Raw genomic sequence first — 14,845 nt, forward strand, 5'->3', positions numbered from 1 at the left:
ATAAATTTTCCGTTTGACACTCAAGTGATCTTTTAATACCACCAAGTGATCTGGTTATTTTTTTTTTTCCCTGCTTAAAAAGCTTTTATAGTTTGTGTTTTTTCCAGCTGTTTAAAATTGTGATAATACACATTTAGAAAACTACATAAAACCCAAATATAATTGTAAAGTAACTACCACCAGGTCAAAGAACAGAACATTGTCAGCCCCAGAAGACCTCTATGTGTCCCTTCCTCATCAGGTCCCTCGCCTCCACCCTCGCCCCCACACCCACCCTACCCTGCCCTGCCCAAGGAATAATCACTCTCCTGACTTTTATATTAATCACTTCCTTGCTTCTCTAGCTCCTAATTTTAAGAACCTTGTTTTTGGGTGGTGATTAAGTGGAACCTCACTGTTCACTGACTCACGTCCTCCAGTGGAAAAACAGAGTCTTTCCCTCAGCCCCACCTAAATGTTCAGCTGAGATACCAGAAAGAATAGCTTGGGGGGAGGTGGGGGGTGGTGAATGGGGCCAGGATGCTGGCTGGGACAAGGTAAATACTGCTCTTCAATAGGAAGGCTTTCCACCTGGTCATGTCCCCATTCCATCTTCAGCTCTGAATATATTCTCCCAGGATTTGATGTTTCTGAAATTTGAGGGCTGATTCTGTGACACATAGCCACTGCTGGCCTAAATAGGAGTGTCTCTGTGGGAACTGACTTCCCTGGTGGCTCAGACGGTAAAGCATCTGCCTACAATGAGGGAGACCCGGGTTTGATCCCTGGGTCGGGAAGATCCCCTGGAGAAGTAAATAACAACCCACTCCAATACTCTTGCATGGAAAATCCCATGGACGGAGGAGTCTGGTAGGCTACAGTTCATGGGGTCGCAAAGAGTTGGACACGACTTAACCACTTCACTTCACTTCTGCAGGAATTATCGAAAGATATCTCTACTTCCAGGTAGATACTCCGTACACCCTGCCCCCATTGGGTTCATGGCTTAGCTATCAGTCCCCACTTCCCCCTTGGTCAAGTATCTTTGTGCAGCGCACAAAGCCCTGCTATGACAGCTAGAGCCAGTACTGGGCTGCTTTGGTCTTTTTCTCGTGCCAAGGTCTTTTTCCCAAGCTAAGGCTAAACTCAATAATCCTCCTATTTTGTTGTTGTCTAAAATTTTTATTTACCTTTTATTTATTTATTATTATTTTTGGCTGCACTGGGTCTTCACTGATGCACTCAGGCTTTCTCTAGTTGCAGCAAGCAGGGGCTACTCTAGCTGCAGCGCTCTGGCTTCTCTCGTTGTGGAGCATGGACTCGAGGGCACACGGGCTTCAGTAGTTGCAGCATGTGGGCTCAGTGGTTGTGGCTCGCGGGCTCTAGAGCATGTGAGCTTCAGTAGTTGTAGCACATGGGCTTAGTTGCCCCATGGCATGTGGAATCGTCCCAGACCAGGGATTAAACCTGTGTCCCCTGCATTGGCATTCTTAACCTCTGGACCATCAGGGAAGTCTCTCAATAATACTTCTGTAGTTGAAACTATCACTAACCACTCCTATAAGGTTCTCATGCCTTCATTCAAATATTTATTGAGTGCTTACTATGTGCAAAGCATTGTGCTGGATACTGGTTCTGTGATACTCCATGCTTTAGTGGAGCTTATCTTTTTAAGACATTAGAGATGTCTTAGAGAGGCAGATATTAAACAACTAATTACTCTATTAAATATTTAATTATAATTGTGATAGTCTTGGTGGGATGTCAAGGAAACATCACATCCATTATCTTATTTATTACTCATTAAAAAAAAACCTATGAGGTAGTTCTGATCTCTGACTTACTGATAAGGAGAATGCGGCTCTAAGAAGTTAAATAATTGGCTTAAGTTCACTCAGCTGCTCAACCATAGACATGAAATTTAACCTGGATCTGTCATATTAGAGTCTGTGAAATTAATCCTTATGCAATAATATCTTGCTTCAGCCAATAACCCTGAGTCCCTCATAGAACCTAGCCTAAAGGTAAGTCCCTAGTTGGCATAGTTTCTATATGGCAGAAATAGCAGTATGTAATCATACTATTGAAAATTTCTTAAAGATACTTAAAAAGAATAAGACTTTTATTGTCATTTTTATAAAACAATGCTATTACAAGTTAAAAGAAAATCACCATAGTACCCACATCCCAACAAATAAAATTTTAGGGGGTATAAAAATTCTAGTTTTTGTCCATTCATAGGATGCTTTTCATATCATTGTCATTATAAGCATAGCTATTATTTTATATTCTCATATTTTCACTTACTGCAACAAAATTATCATATTGATTAAAATCTATATTAATGACTTTTGATGCAGGATAATATATTGAAAATATAATAAAGTGATAGCTAATACTTTTATACCTCTTACAGAAACTGTTCTAAACACTTTTATATGTCAACTCATTTAAATCTGTTGAGGAAGGCACTGTTATTATTTTCATTTTATGGATGAGGAAACTGAGACCCAGAGAGGTTAACTGACTTGCTCAGGGTCACATAGCTAGTAAGTGGTGGAATTTACTTTTGAGTTAAGGCAGTCTTGCTGTTCTTGTAACAACTTTGGAGTCATATAAGTCTGGGTTTAAATTTGCATTCTGCCTATTATTAGTTATGTGACCTTGAACAAAGAACCTAAGTGGTAACTAGACTTCCCTGGTGGTCCAGTGATTAAGAATCTGCCTTCCTATCCAGCGGACAGAGGTTCCATCCCTGGTTGGGGAACTAAGATCCCACATACTTCGTGGCAACTAAGCCTGTATGTACGATCAGACACTAAGTCGTATCTGACTCTTTGTGACCCCATGGACTGTAGCCCACCAGGGTTCTCTGTCCATGGGATTTTCCAGGGAAGAACATTGGAATGGGTTGCCATTTCCTCCTCCATAAGCCCACATATCTCAACAGAAAGATCACACATGCTGCAACTAAGAACAGACACGGCCTCCCCACCGAAAAAAAAAAAAAAGAAGAAGTGGTAACAAAAATAATATTCACTGTGAAAAATTTCTGTGAATAGAATAAATATATAAAATGCCTGACATGAGGTAGGCACCCAAATAATTTATTTTTCTGTTGTTGGAAAGTGAGGTTATTTCTCATTTTTCATGATTATTGATAACACTGCAATAGGTGTCCATGTGGTTTTCCTCTTTGTTTGGATTATATCCTGGAGCTACTGCTACTGCTGCTGCTAAGTCGCGTCAGTCGTGTCCGACTCTGTGCGACCCCACAGACGGCAGCCCACCAGGCTTCCCCATCCCTGGGATTCTCCAGGCAAGAACACTGGAGTGGGTTGCCATTGCCTTCTCCAATGCATGAAAGTGAAAAGTGAAAGTGAAGTCACTCAGTCATGTCCGACTCTAGCGACCCCATGGACTGCAGCCTACCAGGCTCCTCCGTCCATGGGATTTTCCAGGCAAGAGTACTGGAGTGGGGTGCCATTGCCTTCTCCGATATCCTGGAGCTAGATGCCCAAAATTGTTATTACTGGACCAAAGAGTATTAGCATTTAATTGGTAAAGTTTTGCCAAATGTATTTCCAAGAGAGTTTTTTTTTAACTTACAGTATCTGAATTGATCATATTCTCTACCACCAGCACTTCCCGGGTAGCTCAGTAGGTAAAGAATCAGCCTGCAATGCAGGAAACTGCTTGCAATACAGGTGCCCAGGGTTTGATTCCTGGGTCAGGAAGATTCCCTAGAGAAGGAAATGGCAACCCATTCCAGGATTCTTGCCTGGGAATTCCCATGGACACAGAAGCCTGGTGGGCTACAGTCCACGAGGTTGGGAAGAGTCAGACATGACTTAGCGACTCATGAACTAGTCTCAGTTAATATCTAAAAAAGATAGTAATAGATAAATTTTTTGACTGCTTATCATATGCTAGGCTATCAAAGTGGTTTACCATATATGATCTTAATCACTACAACAACCCCAAGAGGAAATAATTATCTTCATCTTATCCTTGAAATAGTAAAACCAGGATTTGGAACTCTGATATGTTTGATTCCAAGGCCTCTTAGCCTCTATAGTTAAACTACATCAAGTAAAATCATGTTTTAGTTTTTAAATGTAATTAGTATAAAACAGTACTTTGTTATGTTACTTTTATTTGATTTCCAAGCCTGAAAACTTTTCATCACTATTTTCAATCTGCATTTCCTCATATAAACTTACTGTTCGTGTATTTTCCATAATAGCTAACCCACTGAATCATGTTCCAGACTCTCTGCTTGAGTGCTTCAAGAACAGAGCCTTATTTAATTCCCAAAGAGCCATTTGTAATGAACGCTAATAAAGTCCCACAGGGACCCACTGCCGAGTTCTCCAGCTTTTTACAGCATGCTCAGTTTCTTGTCCTTGTTATATCTCCTCTGCCACAGAACTTTGTACACATGCTGTTACCTCTGCTTTGAATATTCCTTCACTCTCCTCTTTTACCTACTTAACACTTCATAATTCTTCAGATACCAATTTGGTGGTCACTTTCTCAGAGAAGCCTTCTTTGACCTCCATAAATAAATCAAATAAGCCCTCAGCACCATCTGTCATTTTTTTAAAAAGTTTCTCCCCAGTCCCCAGCTTTAGTAAAGTGTTCATAGCATTTATCACAGTTCCAATTATACATTCATTTGTGTTGTTATTTGATTAATGTCTGCTCTCCCATCAGACTGAAACTCCACAAAAGCAAGGCTCAGATTTACTTCTGCTTGTCTTGATATCCTCAACAACTAGAATAGTATTTGCTACATGGTAGACACTGAGGGTCAGAGAAATCAAACAACTTACCTAATGTCATGGAGATCATAAGTTGTAGAACTCAGATTTGAAATAAAACTATTTAACTTTTGAGTTTGTGCTCTTGGTCTCCACCACATCTCCCCAGTCCTGTTTATCCATCCATCTTCCCAGGTGGAGCTAGTGGTAAAGAACCTGCCTGCCAAAGCAGGAGACACAAGAGATGCAGGTTCGATCCCTGGGTCGGGAAGATCCCCTGGAGGAGGGCATGGCCACCCACTCCAGTATTCTTGCCTAGAGAATCCCACGGACAGAGGAGCCTGGTGGGTTGGACATGACTGAAGCGACTTAGCATGGCACAACACTCAACTTCTTAAGAGAACTGTAGAATATAACATACACACAGGAAAGTGCTTTAAACACACACATACAATTTAACAATTAGTAATAAAGCAGGTATCTATATAAGTACCACTCAGATCAAGAAATAGAACATTGCCCACACCCCAGAAATCCTTTAGGTGTCCTTCCAGATCATAGCTCCTCTCAATTTCCACCTGACTAGAGGTAAACACTATCACAATATTATTTTTTCCTTTGTTTTGCATAGCTTCAAGGCCATATATCACTAAGCAATAGAGATTAATTTTACCTGTTTTTGAATTCTATGTAAATAAAATGTCATATATACATTTTAAATATTTTCCTTTTTCATTCTACATTGTATTTCTAAAATTCATTTAGTTGCATGTAGCTGGGTCTTAATTTTTTCTAATCATTTTTATGAATTCTTTTTAAAAGCATTTTTTTACACCATACTGTGTGGCAGGCAGAGCTTCCCTGACCAGGGATCAAACCCATGCCCCCTGCAGTAGAAGCACAGTCTTAACCACTAGACCACTGAAGTCCTATTTTTATGAATTCTGCCAAGGTTTAATATATGCAATTACTGCTGTGATCACAGAGTGATCTTAGCTGCTGCTGGTAAGTCACTTCAGTCGTGTCTGACTCTGTGCGACCCCATAGACGGCAGCCCACTAGGCTCTTCTGTCCCTGGGATTCTCCAGGCTAGAATACTGGAGTGGGTTGCCATTTCTGTCTCCAAGCATGAAAGTGAAAAGTGAAAGTGAAGTTGCTCAGTTGTGCCTGACTCTTAGCGACCCCATGGACTGCAGCCTACCAGGCTCCTCCATCCATGGGATTTTCCAGGCAAGAGTACTGGAGTGGGTTGCCATTGCCTTCTCCGAGAGTGCACTGAGAGAGACCAAATAGTCACTTAGGGTAGTATTAACTATTTTGAGTCACCATAGTTCAGTGTCTTGACTTTAGCTTTGTTGGTCTAAAAAATCAATTTTGTCAGTACACTGAGAGTTGATCAGAATCAGGCAAATACATATGAAATTCACCAAAAATAAGAATGCCAATTTAGTAATTTTGGGTGGAGAAAAATTATTGTCAGAATAGAAGTTTGCATTGACTGGCCGCCATATTCTCTGAATTTGGAGAGAAACTTACATGAGAAGCCAATGATAGTAAGAAAGCTGCTTGATAAGCATGGTGATTTTAGTGACCTCAACTGTGATGGTATACAATGTCTTCATCTCTTTGAACCCTCAGGATGGTGTTCACCACTTTTTTCTGGACACTAATGACTTTATTTTCCTTCTTCTAAACTTAATGAAGATCATCCTCTTGCTTTAATGTATTTTCTGAATCCGATCAATGATAATTTACAGGGGAATCGATATTCACTTTGGTCAACTACTACAACCAACTGTGGTTTTATTACATGTGCTTTTCAGCCATTGTGTTAAATATGGGTTAAGGCTTGGTTATATGTTTCATGCTGGTCAATTTGATGCATTCCTTTACGGTTAAAACTCCTTAGATGCTTTTTTCTTTTCTACATTGGAGGTAGTCGAGGCATCTTGATTTAAAAAGCACGTGTTAAAAAAAAAGTATGATCATGTGGGAAAAGTGAGTTTAGAGAATGGCAAGTGTGCTAAATATGCATATATGAGTTTGTTGGATGTCTATACGTATTTGTTCAAAGACTGGATGTGAATACAGAAACAGGAACACAGTTTCATACAGGTAGGGTGATGCGATTACAGTGTATTTTCTTCCTTCTAAAAACTGTTTTGGAGAGAGGAAACTGCAAAGGGAAATTCAAATAACATAAAATACAACTAATAACACTTTACCTACCAAATGCATCTATACTTAAAACATCATAATCTTTATGTTGGCCAGCATTTAGAATTATGCAGGCTTCTACATGGCTGGTATATTGGTCTCAAACATTGCTGTTATAACTTTCTGGAGGCAAAATTTGTATACTGGTTCTGATGTATATTTTGTAATATGGATAAAAAGCCTTCAAAACAGGCAAATTCGTTGAACACTCCTAAGAATTCATGTGAAGGAAATAATGAAAGATATTTATATTGATTCTGGCCACCTATTGTAATATTGTCGGATTGTTTAGGAAGATTGAAAGCAACTTAAATGTCCAAGAGTATAAAGGAATGGGTTAAGTAACTTATGTTGCATCTCATACAAAAGAAGAGTCTGCAGGTGGATTCTTTAATGTTTAAGCCACCAGGGAGGCCCACAGATAATGTAGAAGAATGCAAACTGTTAAGTAAAGAGAGCAAGTTACAAAACACTATGTGCAGTATGAGCCCATCTTCATTACACATGTGAATAAAAGGCTGGAATGTAATATTTCAAAATATTAAGAATAATTAACTCTGAGGGTTATAGATAAGGTGATTTTTAATCATCTTTTTATGGGTTTTGTATATTCTAAAAATTTCTGCAATTCATATGCATTACTTTTTACTTTAAAAATCTATATTAAAATTTTTCTTTTAGTGTTGTTGGGTTCCATTTAAACAATAAAAAGCAAAAAAAAGAATTTTATGCTTCCTGGATATGAGGTGCTTTTGTAGAAAAGGTAAATACGGAATTTATTAATACAAAGACATTTATTAAATATGAAGCATTCAATGAACCCTAATAGAAAGAAGATATCCAGTCCTGAAGGTCAAGTGCTAATGTCGGTTTATAATGCACTAGAAGTCAGGTTGGTGTTGTAGCAACTTGTGAAGACTTTATCATAGACAGACCAGAGAAGACCTGGATACATTTTAGCTCTATAGAGAAGATATAGATACATCCTAGTTCTGTATTTATTTATAACAATACTAGCCAAGCAGTTACGAACACAGTACCTCCTGCATAGCAAGTGCACAAACATCTGTTGGGTTGAAATGACTCATTTATGGGAATTGGCCTATCACTTGAACAAACTTATCAGCATTTCCTGACTTTTGTACCCATTGTGCTCAGTCCCTCAGTTGTGTCTGACTGTCTGCAACACTATGGACTTTAGCCCGCCAGGCTCCTCTCTCCATGGAATTTTCCAGGCAAGAATCATGGAGTCAGTTGCCATTTCCTACTCCATTGTACCCATTAAGGTACAGATTTTTTTAGTGCTTCCACTAGAATAAATATATCATATTATCCATAAAGCTCATTTATTCCAGTTCCATCTTCAGCCTCCAGTCCCACGTAGGACCATCCAGTCCCACGTTTAAAGTTATTCACTGGACATTTAAAATACATTTAAATACATTTCTTTTTGCCATGTCCTTACATTTTATTGATCTAAATTTGAAACTCTTTGTTTACTCACCCCAGTTTAGCTACTGCTTTCCCACTTGCTCACTTACCTGACTAATGTGTGGCAACACGATCCCCATAAGCTTGCCTGTCTAGTTGAAGATGATTGCGTGCACACTCCGGGTCAGTTCAGTCTTGTTCCCCGTTCATGCTAGTGGTAGCCTTGTTTGCTGGACATAGAGGCCTGAACTCCTAATTCCATTCCTTTGAATTCATGCTGTCTCTATCCTGTTGGAGGCTTGGAATAGATAATACTGTAATATTACAATACTGTAATATTGTAAGGCGATGAAGAACTAACTTAAGACACTTCAACCTTGAGTCCCCTCTTCTGTCTAGTTCAGGAGGGCCAAGGTTGATTTTTCCCCACACCCAGATGTAACTTATGCTCTGTTTTCTATACAATAGTGTAGTCCTCCAAGGCAGAGAGTGCAAACACCAAATGCGGTCTTGTGCTTTCTTTTTCTTCCTGTTCTCTTTTGAGAGTGATGTTGATTCATTTACTAGCAATTGCTTTTCTAGTCAGTGAAAAAGAGCATGCAATAGATTCAGTCCTGATTTCCACAATTTCATAGCCAGAACCTCAGTTCTGTTTTCCTGTCTTGAAATGGGGGTGCTTTCCTGGTGGTCCAGAGGCTAAGACTCTGTGCTCCCAATACAGAGGGCCTAGGTTCTATCCCTGGTCGGGGAACTAGATCCCACATGCCACAACTGAGAGTTCAAATGCCCCAACTAAAGATACTGCATAGTGCAACGAAGATGGAAAATCCTGCATGTGGCAACTAAGACCCAGCACAGCCAAATAAATAAATAAAAATAAATATTAAAAAATTATTCCGAAAAAAAAAAAAAGAAAGAAAGAAAACGGGTATAGTCCACAAACCAAATCAGCATACTTTTAGCTTATCAAGCATATGCACAGAATCCAGTTTCTCATACATTCCAAACGATCAGGACTCAGAAGGCCCCTTTTCTCTATTCTCTCAGCAGCTTTTCTTCATTCCCTGATTTCTCTCATTGGTGCTGCCTTTAGGGAACTCATATCCACTTTGTGGTTGGTAGAGAAATACTTTCTCCCTTCAGCCTCTCTTTTCTCCCCCAACCCAACCCACCCTCATGGCTCTGCTTTCTCTTTTATACTCTTTTCCTTCCAACCTTCAGATTTTCTCTTATTCTTGTGAGGTTTACTAGTTCTCTGTCCTGAGTCGGCTCTGCTTCATTCCCTAGTTGGGTGTTGAAGCCCTGGGGGTCTAGCAGAGAGAGAAGGGGAGTGAGAAAAAGACCTTCACAGTAGTCTGACCTTTAGGTAAGACATCTGAAAAAAAAAATCTTTCACACTTTCCAAATTAACAGTTCTACAGGCATTTCCTATGTGATGTTTTGCTAAAAGAATGTCTGCATTTGTCATCCAGCCAGATAACTCTGGGAGAAGGAACAGAGTAGGAAATAAAAATCCATTCTCTTAGAGGAAAACATAGGCAGAACACTCAATGACATAAATCAAAGCAAGATCCTCTATGACCCACCTCCTAGAGTAATGGAAATAAAAACAAAAGTAAACAAGTAGGACCTGATTAAACTTAAAAGCTTTTGCACAGCAAAGGAAACTATAAGCAAAGTGAAAAGACAGCCCTCAAAATGGAAGAAAATAATAGCAAATGAAACAACTGACAAAGGATTAATTTCCAAAATATACAAGCAGCTCATACAACTCGTTGTCAGACAAACAACCCAATCAAAAAGTGGGAAAAAGACCTAAACAGACAGTTCTCCAAAGGAGACATATAGAAGGCTAATAAACACATGAAAAGGTGCTCAACATCACTCATTATTAGAGAAATAGAAATCAAAACTACTATGAGATGTCACCTTACACCAGTCAGAATGGCCATCATCAAAAAGTCTACAAACAATAAATGCTGGAGAGGGTGAGGAGAAAAGGGAATGCTCTTGCATTGTTGTTGGGAATGTAAATTGATACAGCCACTATGGAAGACGGTATGGAGATTCCTTAAAAAACTAGGAATAAAACCACCATATGACACAGCAATCCCACTCCTACGCATATACCCTGAGGAAACCAAAATTGAAAGAGACACATGTATCCCATTGTTCATTGCAGCACTATTTACAGTAGCTAGAACATGCAAGCAACCTAGATGTCCATCAACAGATGAATGGATAAAGAAGTTGTGGTACATATACACAATGGAATATTACTCAGCCATAAAAAGGAATGCCTTTGAGTCAGCTCTGATGAGCTGGATGAACCTAGAACCTATTATACAGAGTGAAGTGAGTCAGAAAGGGAAAGATAAATATCATATTCTAATGCATATATATGAAATCTAGAAAAATGGTACTGAAGAATTTATTTGCAGGCCAAAAATGGAGAAACAGACATAGAGAACAGACTTATGGACACGGGGAGAGGGGAGGAGAGGGTGAGATGTATGGAAAGAGTGACATGGAAACTTACATTACCATATGTAAAATAGATAGCCAATAGGAATTTGCTGTATGGAAACTCAGGAAACTCAAACAGGGGCTTTGTATCAATCTAGAAGGGTGGGATGGGGTAGGAGATGGGAGGGAGGTTCAAAAGGGAGAGAATATATGTACACCTGTGGCTGATTCATGCTGAGGTTTAACAGAAAACAGCAAAATTCTGTAAAGCAATTATCCTTCAATAAAAAATTAATTAATTAAAAAAATCCATTCTCTCCCATTGTTGAAGGTGGCAGTCAAGACAGCTAAACAATAATACATTACACACACATAAAATTTGTATGTGTGAAATTTTGCCAAATTAATTCAGGCATACCTTTCAAAAAGAACTTTGGCTATGGCATTCTCCCTGGAAAGCATTCCACAGGAAAGCAAAGCAAGACAAACAAAAACAGTATAACAGTATAAATTGTTCTGGAGAGTTTTAGAATGAGCTTCTCTGGGATTTGACATCTTTTCAGCAGCCCTAGAATCAATGGCTAGTTGAAAATTATCATTATAAAGGTGCACAAGATCAGAGAGAGCTGAAAATTGGTATAACTTGGATATTGGCATAAGTTGGAAATATTTTACAGTCTTTCGTGTATTTGTGTTACATCCTTAAATTCCGAAACTAGCCCACTTTCATCCATTTTGGTGTAAAAATATGCTACATAAAGATCATTTCAGCATCTCTCTTCCTAAATTCAATTCTGAAAACCCACAAGAATTCAAACCATGGTAAGAAACTAGGATTTAACAAGTGACTATATACCTGCTTTTATATAGGTTGCCTGTGTCTGATTTAACTCTAGAAACAGAAAAAAATGGTCATTAAAACAATACATGCTGGCATTTGTGGTCCAGCAGATAAGCAGAGAGTTGTCTGTTCCATTTGTCATTGTTATTTGGAAAAAGCATACTCTTCTATACTTTAAGTTGTTATAATGATTAATGATCTATTTATTATTTGGAATCAGTTTAATTAGATTCAAGATATTTGATAATTTGTTGTATAATGAAGTCCCTCCCAGCTAACAAATCTCTCATGACCCCAACTTTTTCCCTCTCCTTGCAGACTCAGCTATTAAGTTACCCTGAGCTAATTTTGAAATCTAATGATGAATTTGGATGATTTGTTGGAACAAATTTTTATTTACACCTACCTTTCTTATCTCTGTCTCTCTGTGTCATCATTCCTTTATTTTAGATGCTCCCTTTCTCACCCATTTTTAAAAAATGACTTAGTTATTAGTGTCCTTAAGTAAACTCCTACAGATAGATATACATCCTAATTATGTGAAAACTCTACATGAAATATAAACAATTAAGTAAAATAGTGATTTCCTTCTTTTTAAGTTTTTTTTTTCTTTATTGCCAGTCACATGAGAAATTTTCTTTTTCTATTTCCTTATTGCTATCTATTAGTTTACCCTGTGGAAAAAAATAGTCCATAATCACGGGTGAGAAAAGCAGAAGCAGTACTGGGTATATAAATTTTTATGAGAAAGGAAAGGAAACCCATAGTTTTAAAGGAGTGATGTTACATATAATTGTCAGTGACATCAGTTTGTACAATCTTGAAAGAAGCTAGAAATGAATCTTTGGGAGACTCATAACTGTAGGACAGTAGGGAATATGGGAAAATTAACTTGGGATCCAACTGAGGAGAATCAGAAAAACCCAGCTAAGGAGTTTTTCTTTTTTTCTAGTAGCAAGAGAGATTAGCTGAAGTAGTTTTTAGCATGAGATAGATAAGGAAAGCAATACTTTAGTAAGATTGCTGCTGCTGCTGCTGCTGCTAAGTCACTTCAGTCGTGCCCGACTCTGTGTGACCCCATAGACCGCAGCCCACCAGGCTCCCCCATCCCTGGGATTCTCCAGGCAAGAATACTGGAGTGGGTTGCCATTTCCTTCTCCAGTGCATGAAAGTGAAAAGTGAAAGTGAAGTCGCTCAGTCATGTCTGACTCTCAGAGACCCCATGGACTGCAGCCTACCAGGCTCCTCCATCCATGGGATTTTCCAGGCAAGTGGAGTGGGGTGCCATTGCCTTTTCCACAGTAAGGGCAGTGATGATTTTAGTTTGGGATTGCTCAGTTTGAGACATCTAAGTGGAGATGTCTAGAACGTGGTTGGAAATTCAGGACTGGAAATTAGTAATCAAATCTCATTGAAAAAAATTGAAAGTTATCCAATAGGGGTTGGAATTATAATTCAATGTGAATCACTTAGATACATTTTTAAAAACATTGGTACGTCTTCTATGATGATGTTTCTGAGCAAATGTACTTAGTGAGAAGAGCAGAGAGTTGAGGACCTAACTTTGGAATGTTGGATAATTAACAATTAGAGACAGAAGCAGACATACAGGCATTAAGAAAGAATGTGAAGAGGGAAAGAGAAGTCAGAAAAGAAAGAGGAGAACCAAAATGATATAGACTAATAAGGGCAAAAGGAGGAGGAAATTTCAAGAAGGAAGTTAAGTTAAAGAGAATGAAGACTGAGAAGATGCTGAGGGATCTGACCCATAGGAAGTAAATAATAATCTTCATGTGACCAAGTCATCATTAAATAGTGGGTAAATAATGAAAATTATTTTCTGCAGTTCAAGTCAATAAATATTTATTAGCTACCACAGATGTTTTTCCCTTGTCTTTCTCAAACTGAGTAACAGTCAATACAGTTTTCAGATCTACTACATGAAGTTTCTTTGAGTCATAATGGGATCTGGGATGAAGATGATTCATTAGATGGAGTGAAGTTGATTCATCAGATGGAGCTAAAGAGGAACTATCATTTCTTCTGACCCAAAATTTCACTCTGTACTATAATATTGGCAAGTGAGAATAATTTTATTTATTTATTGTTTTAGTAACAACACCTTTTCTTTATTAAACAGGTACTCTGTACCAGTACTGCACATATGATAACTCATTTAATTCACTCACAACTCTAAGACAAATATCCTCCCACTTTACTTAAAAAGCAACTGAGACACTGAAAGATTAAATAACTTGCCCAACTTCATTCAGCCAGTACTGCACCCATCTCAGATATATACACTGGAAATCAACCACAAAGTTGGTTAACAATACAGATGCCCACACATCTCCAGTGACTGCCGTTAGTCATGGGATACAGGTCACAACATAGGTTAAGCGCTGACTCCAGTTCTAGGCTACCTCAGTTTAGAATTCTGAACACTGTGTTTGGTAGTTTTGTGATCTTGGGGCACTTATTTCTCTGTGCCTCAGTTTCCTCATCTTTAAAACAGAGAATAAGGAGATACTTTTAAGGAGACACTTCACTGCCTCTTTCAACCATATTATGCTACCCTCTGACTGACCCAGATCATAGTCTACAAATGAAATGTGATACTATTTAAAGATTCATGTTTGGTTGAGGGGTGGGCTTGAAGTTTAGGTTATATAAAAGAATGACTGCTTTGGGGACTGATATCTTGGAAATTTTGCTAACTAGAGAGATGGTATTCATCTTAAGCTCCATTTCTACATAAAATAGTTCTGTAATAGTTGTAAAGAAAGTCAGTCAAACGTTTACTATCTGACTCTTTGGATGGAACACAGAATTTGTGCTCAGAAGATGTTATTTTTTTTAAAATATTCACTAGTTTCACCTTTAAGTTTTTTCTGTTTGTAGCTCAGTTGCCTTAAGTGTGATCTTTTCACTTCTCCAAATGTCACTGAACCCTGTTGTCCTTATGCTCTGGGCTCCCTTGTGAATGGAACCAGCCCTAGAGGATACTATGTGTGAGTGTGTGTTAGTTGTTCAGTTGTGTCTGTCTCTTTACAACCCCATGGACTGTGACCTGCCAGACTCCTCTGTCCGTGGGATTCTCCAGGCAAGAATACTGGAGTAGGTAGCCATTCCCTTCTCCAGGGGATCT

At 38.6% G+C, this 14,845-nt stretch overlaps 1 protein-coding gene and 1 long non-coding RNA gene across 5 annotated transcripts in view; one reads left to right on the top strand and one right to left on the bottom strand.

The window, feature by feature from the left end:
- Window positions 1-14,845, bottom strand: part of LOC123334014 — a 96,172-nt gene that overhangs the window by 36,323 nt on the left and 45,004 nt on the right. The window contains exon 3 of one of the 2 annotated variants that reach the window (XR_006551725.1): window positions 8,501-8,688. The exons of the other annotated variant lie outside the window; for it this stretch is intronic. This is a non-coding gene — a long non-coding RNA (uncharacterized LOC123334014). The remainder of the gene's footprint in view (window positions 1-8,500; window positions 8,689-14,845) is intronic. 2 annotated transcript variants of the gene reach the window in all.
- Window positions 1-14,845, top strand: part of PTPN22 (protein tyrosine phosphatase non-receptor type 22) — a 57,841-nt gene that overhangs the window by 1,950 nt on the left and 41,046 nt on the right. The gene's annotated exons all lie outside the window — the stretch shown is intronic.

Source organism: Bubalus bubalis, chromosome 6 (assembly GCF_019923935.1).
Source record: "Bubalus bubalis isolate 160015118507 breed Murrah chromosome 6, NDDB_SH_1, whole genome shotgun sequence".
Lineage (NCBI taxonomy): Eukaryota > Metazoa > Chordata > Mammalia > Artiodactyla > Bovidae > Bubalus > Bubalus bubalis.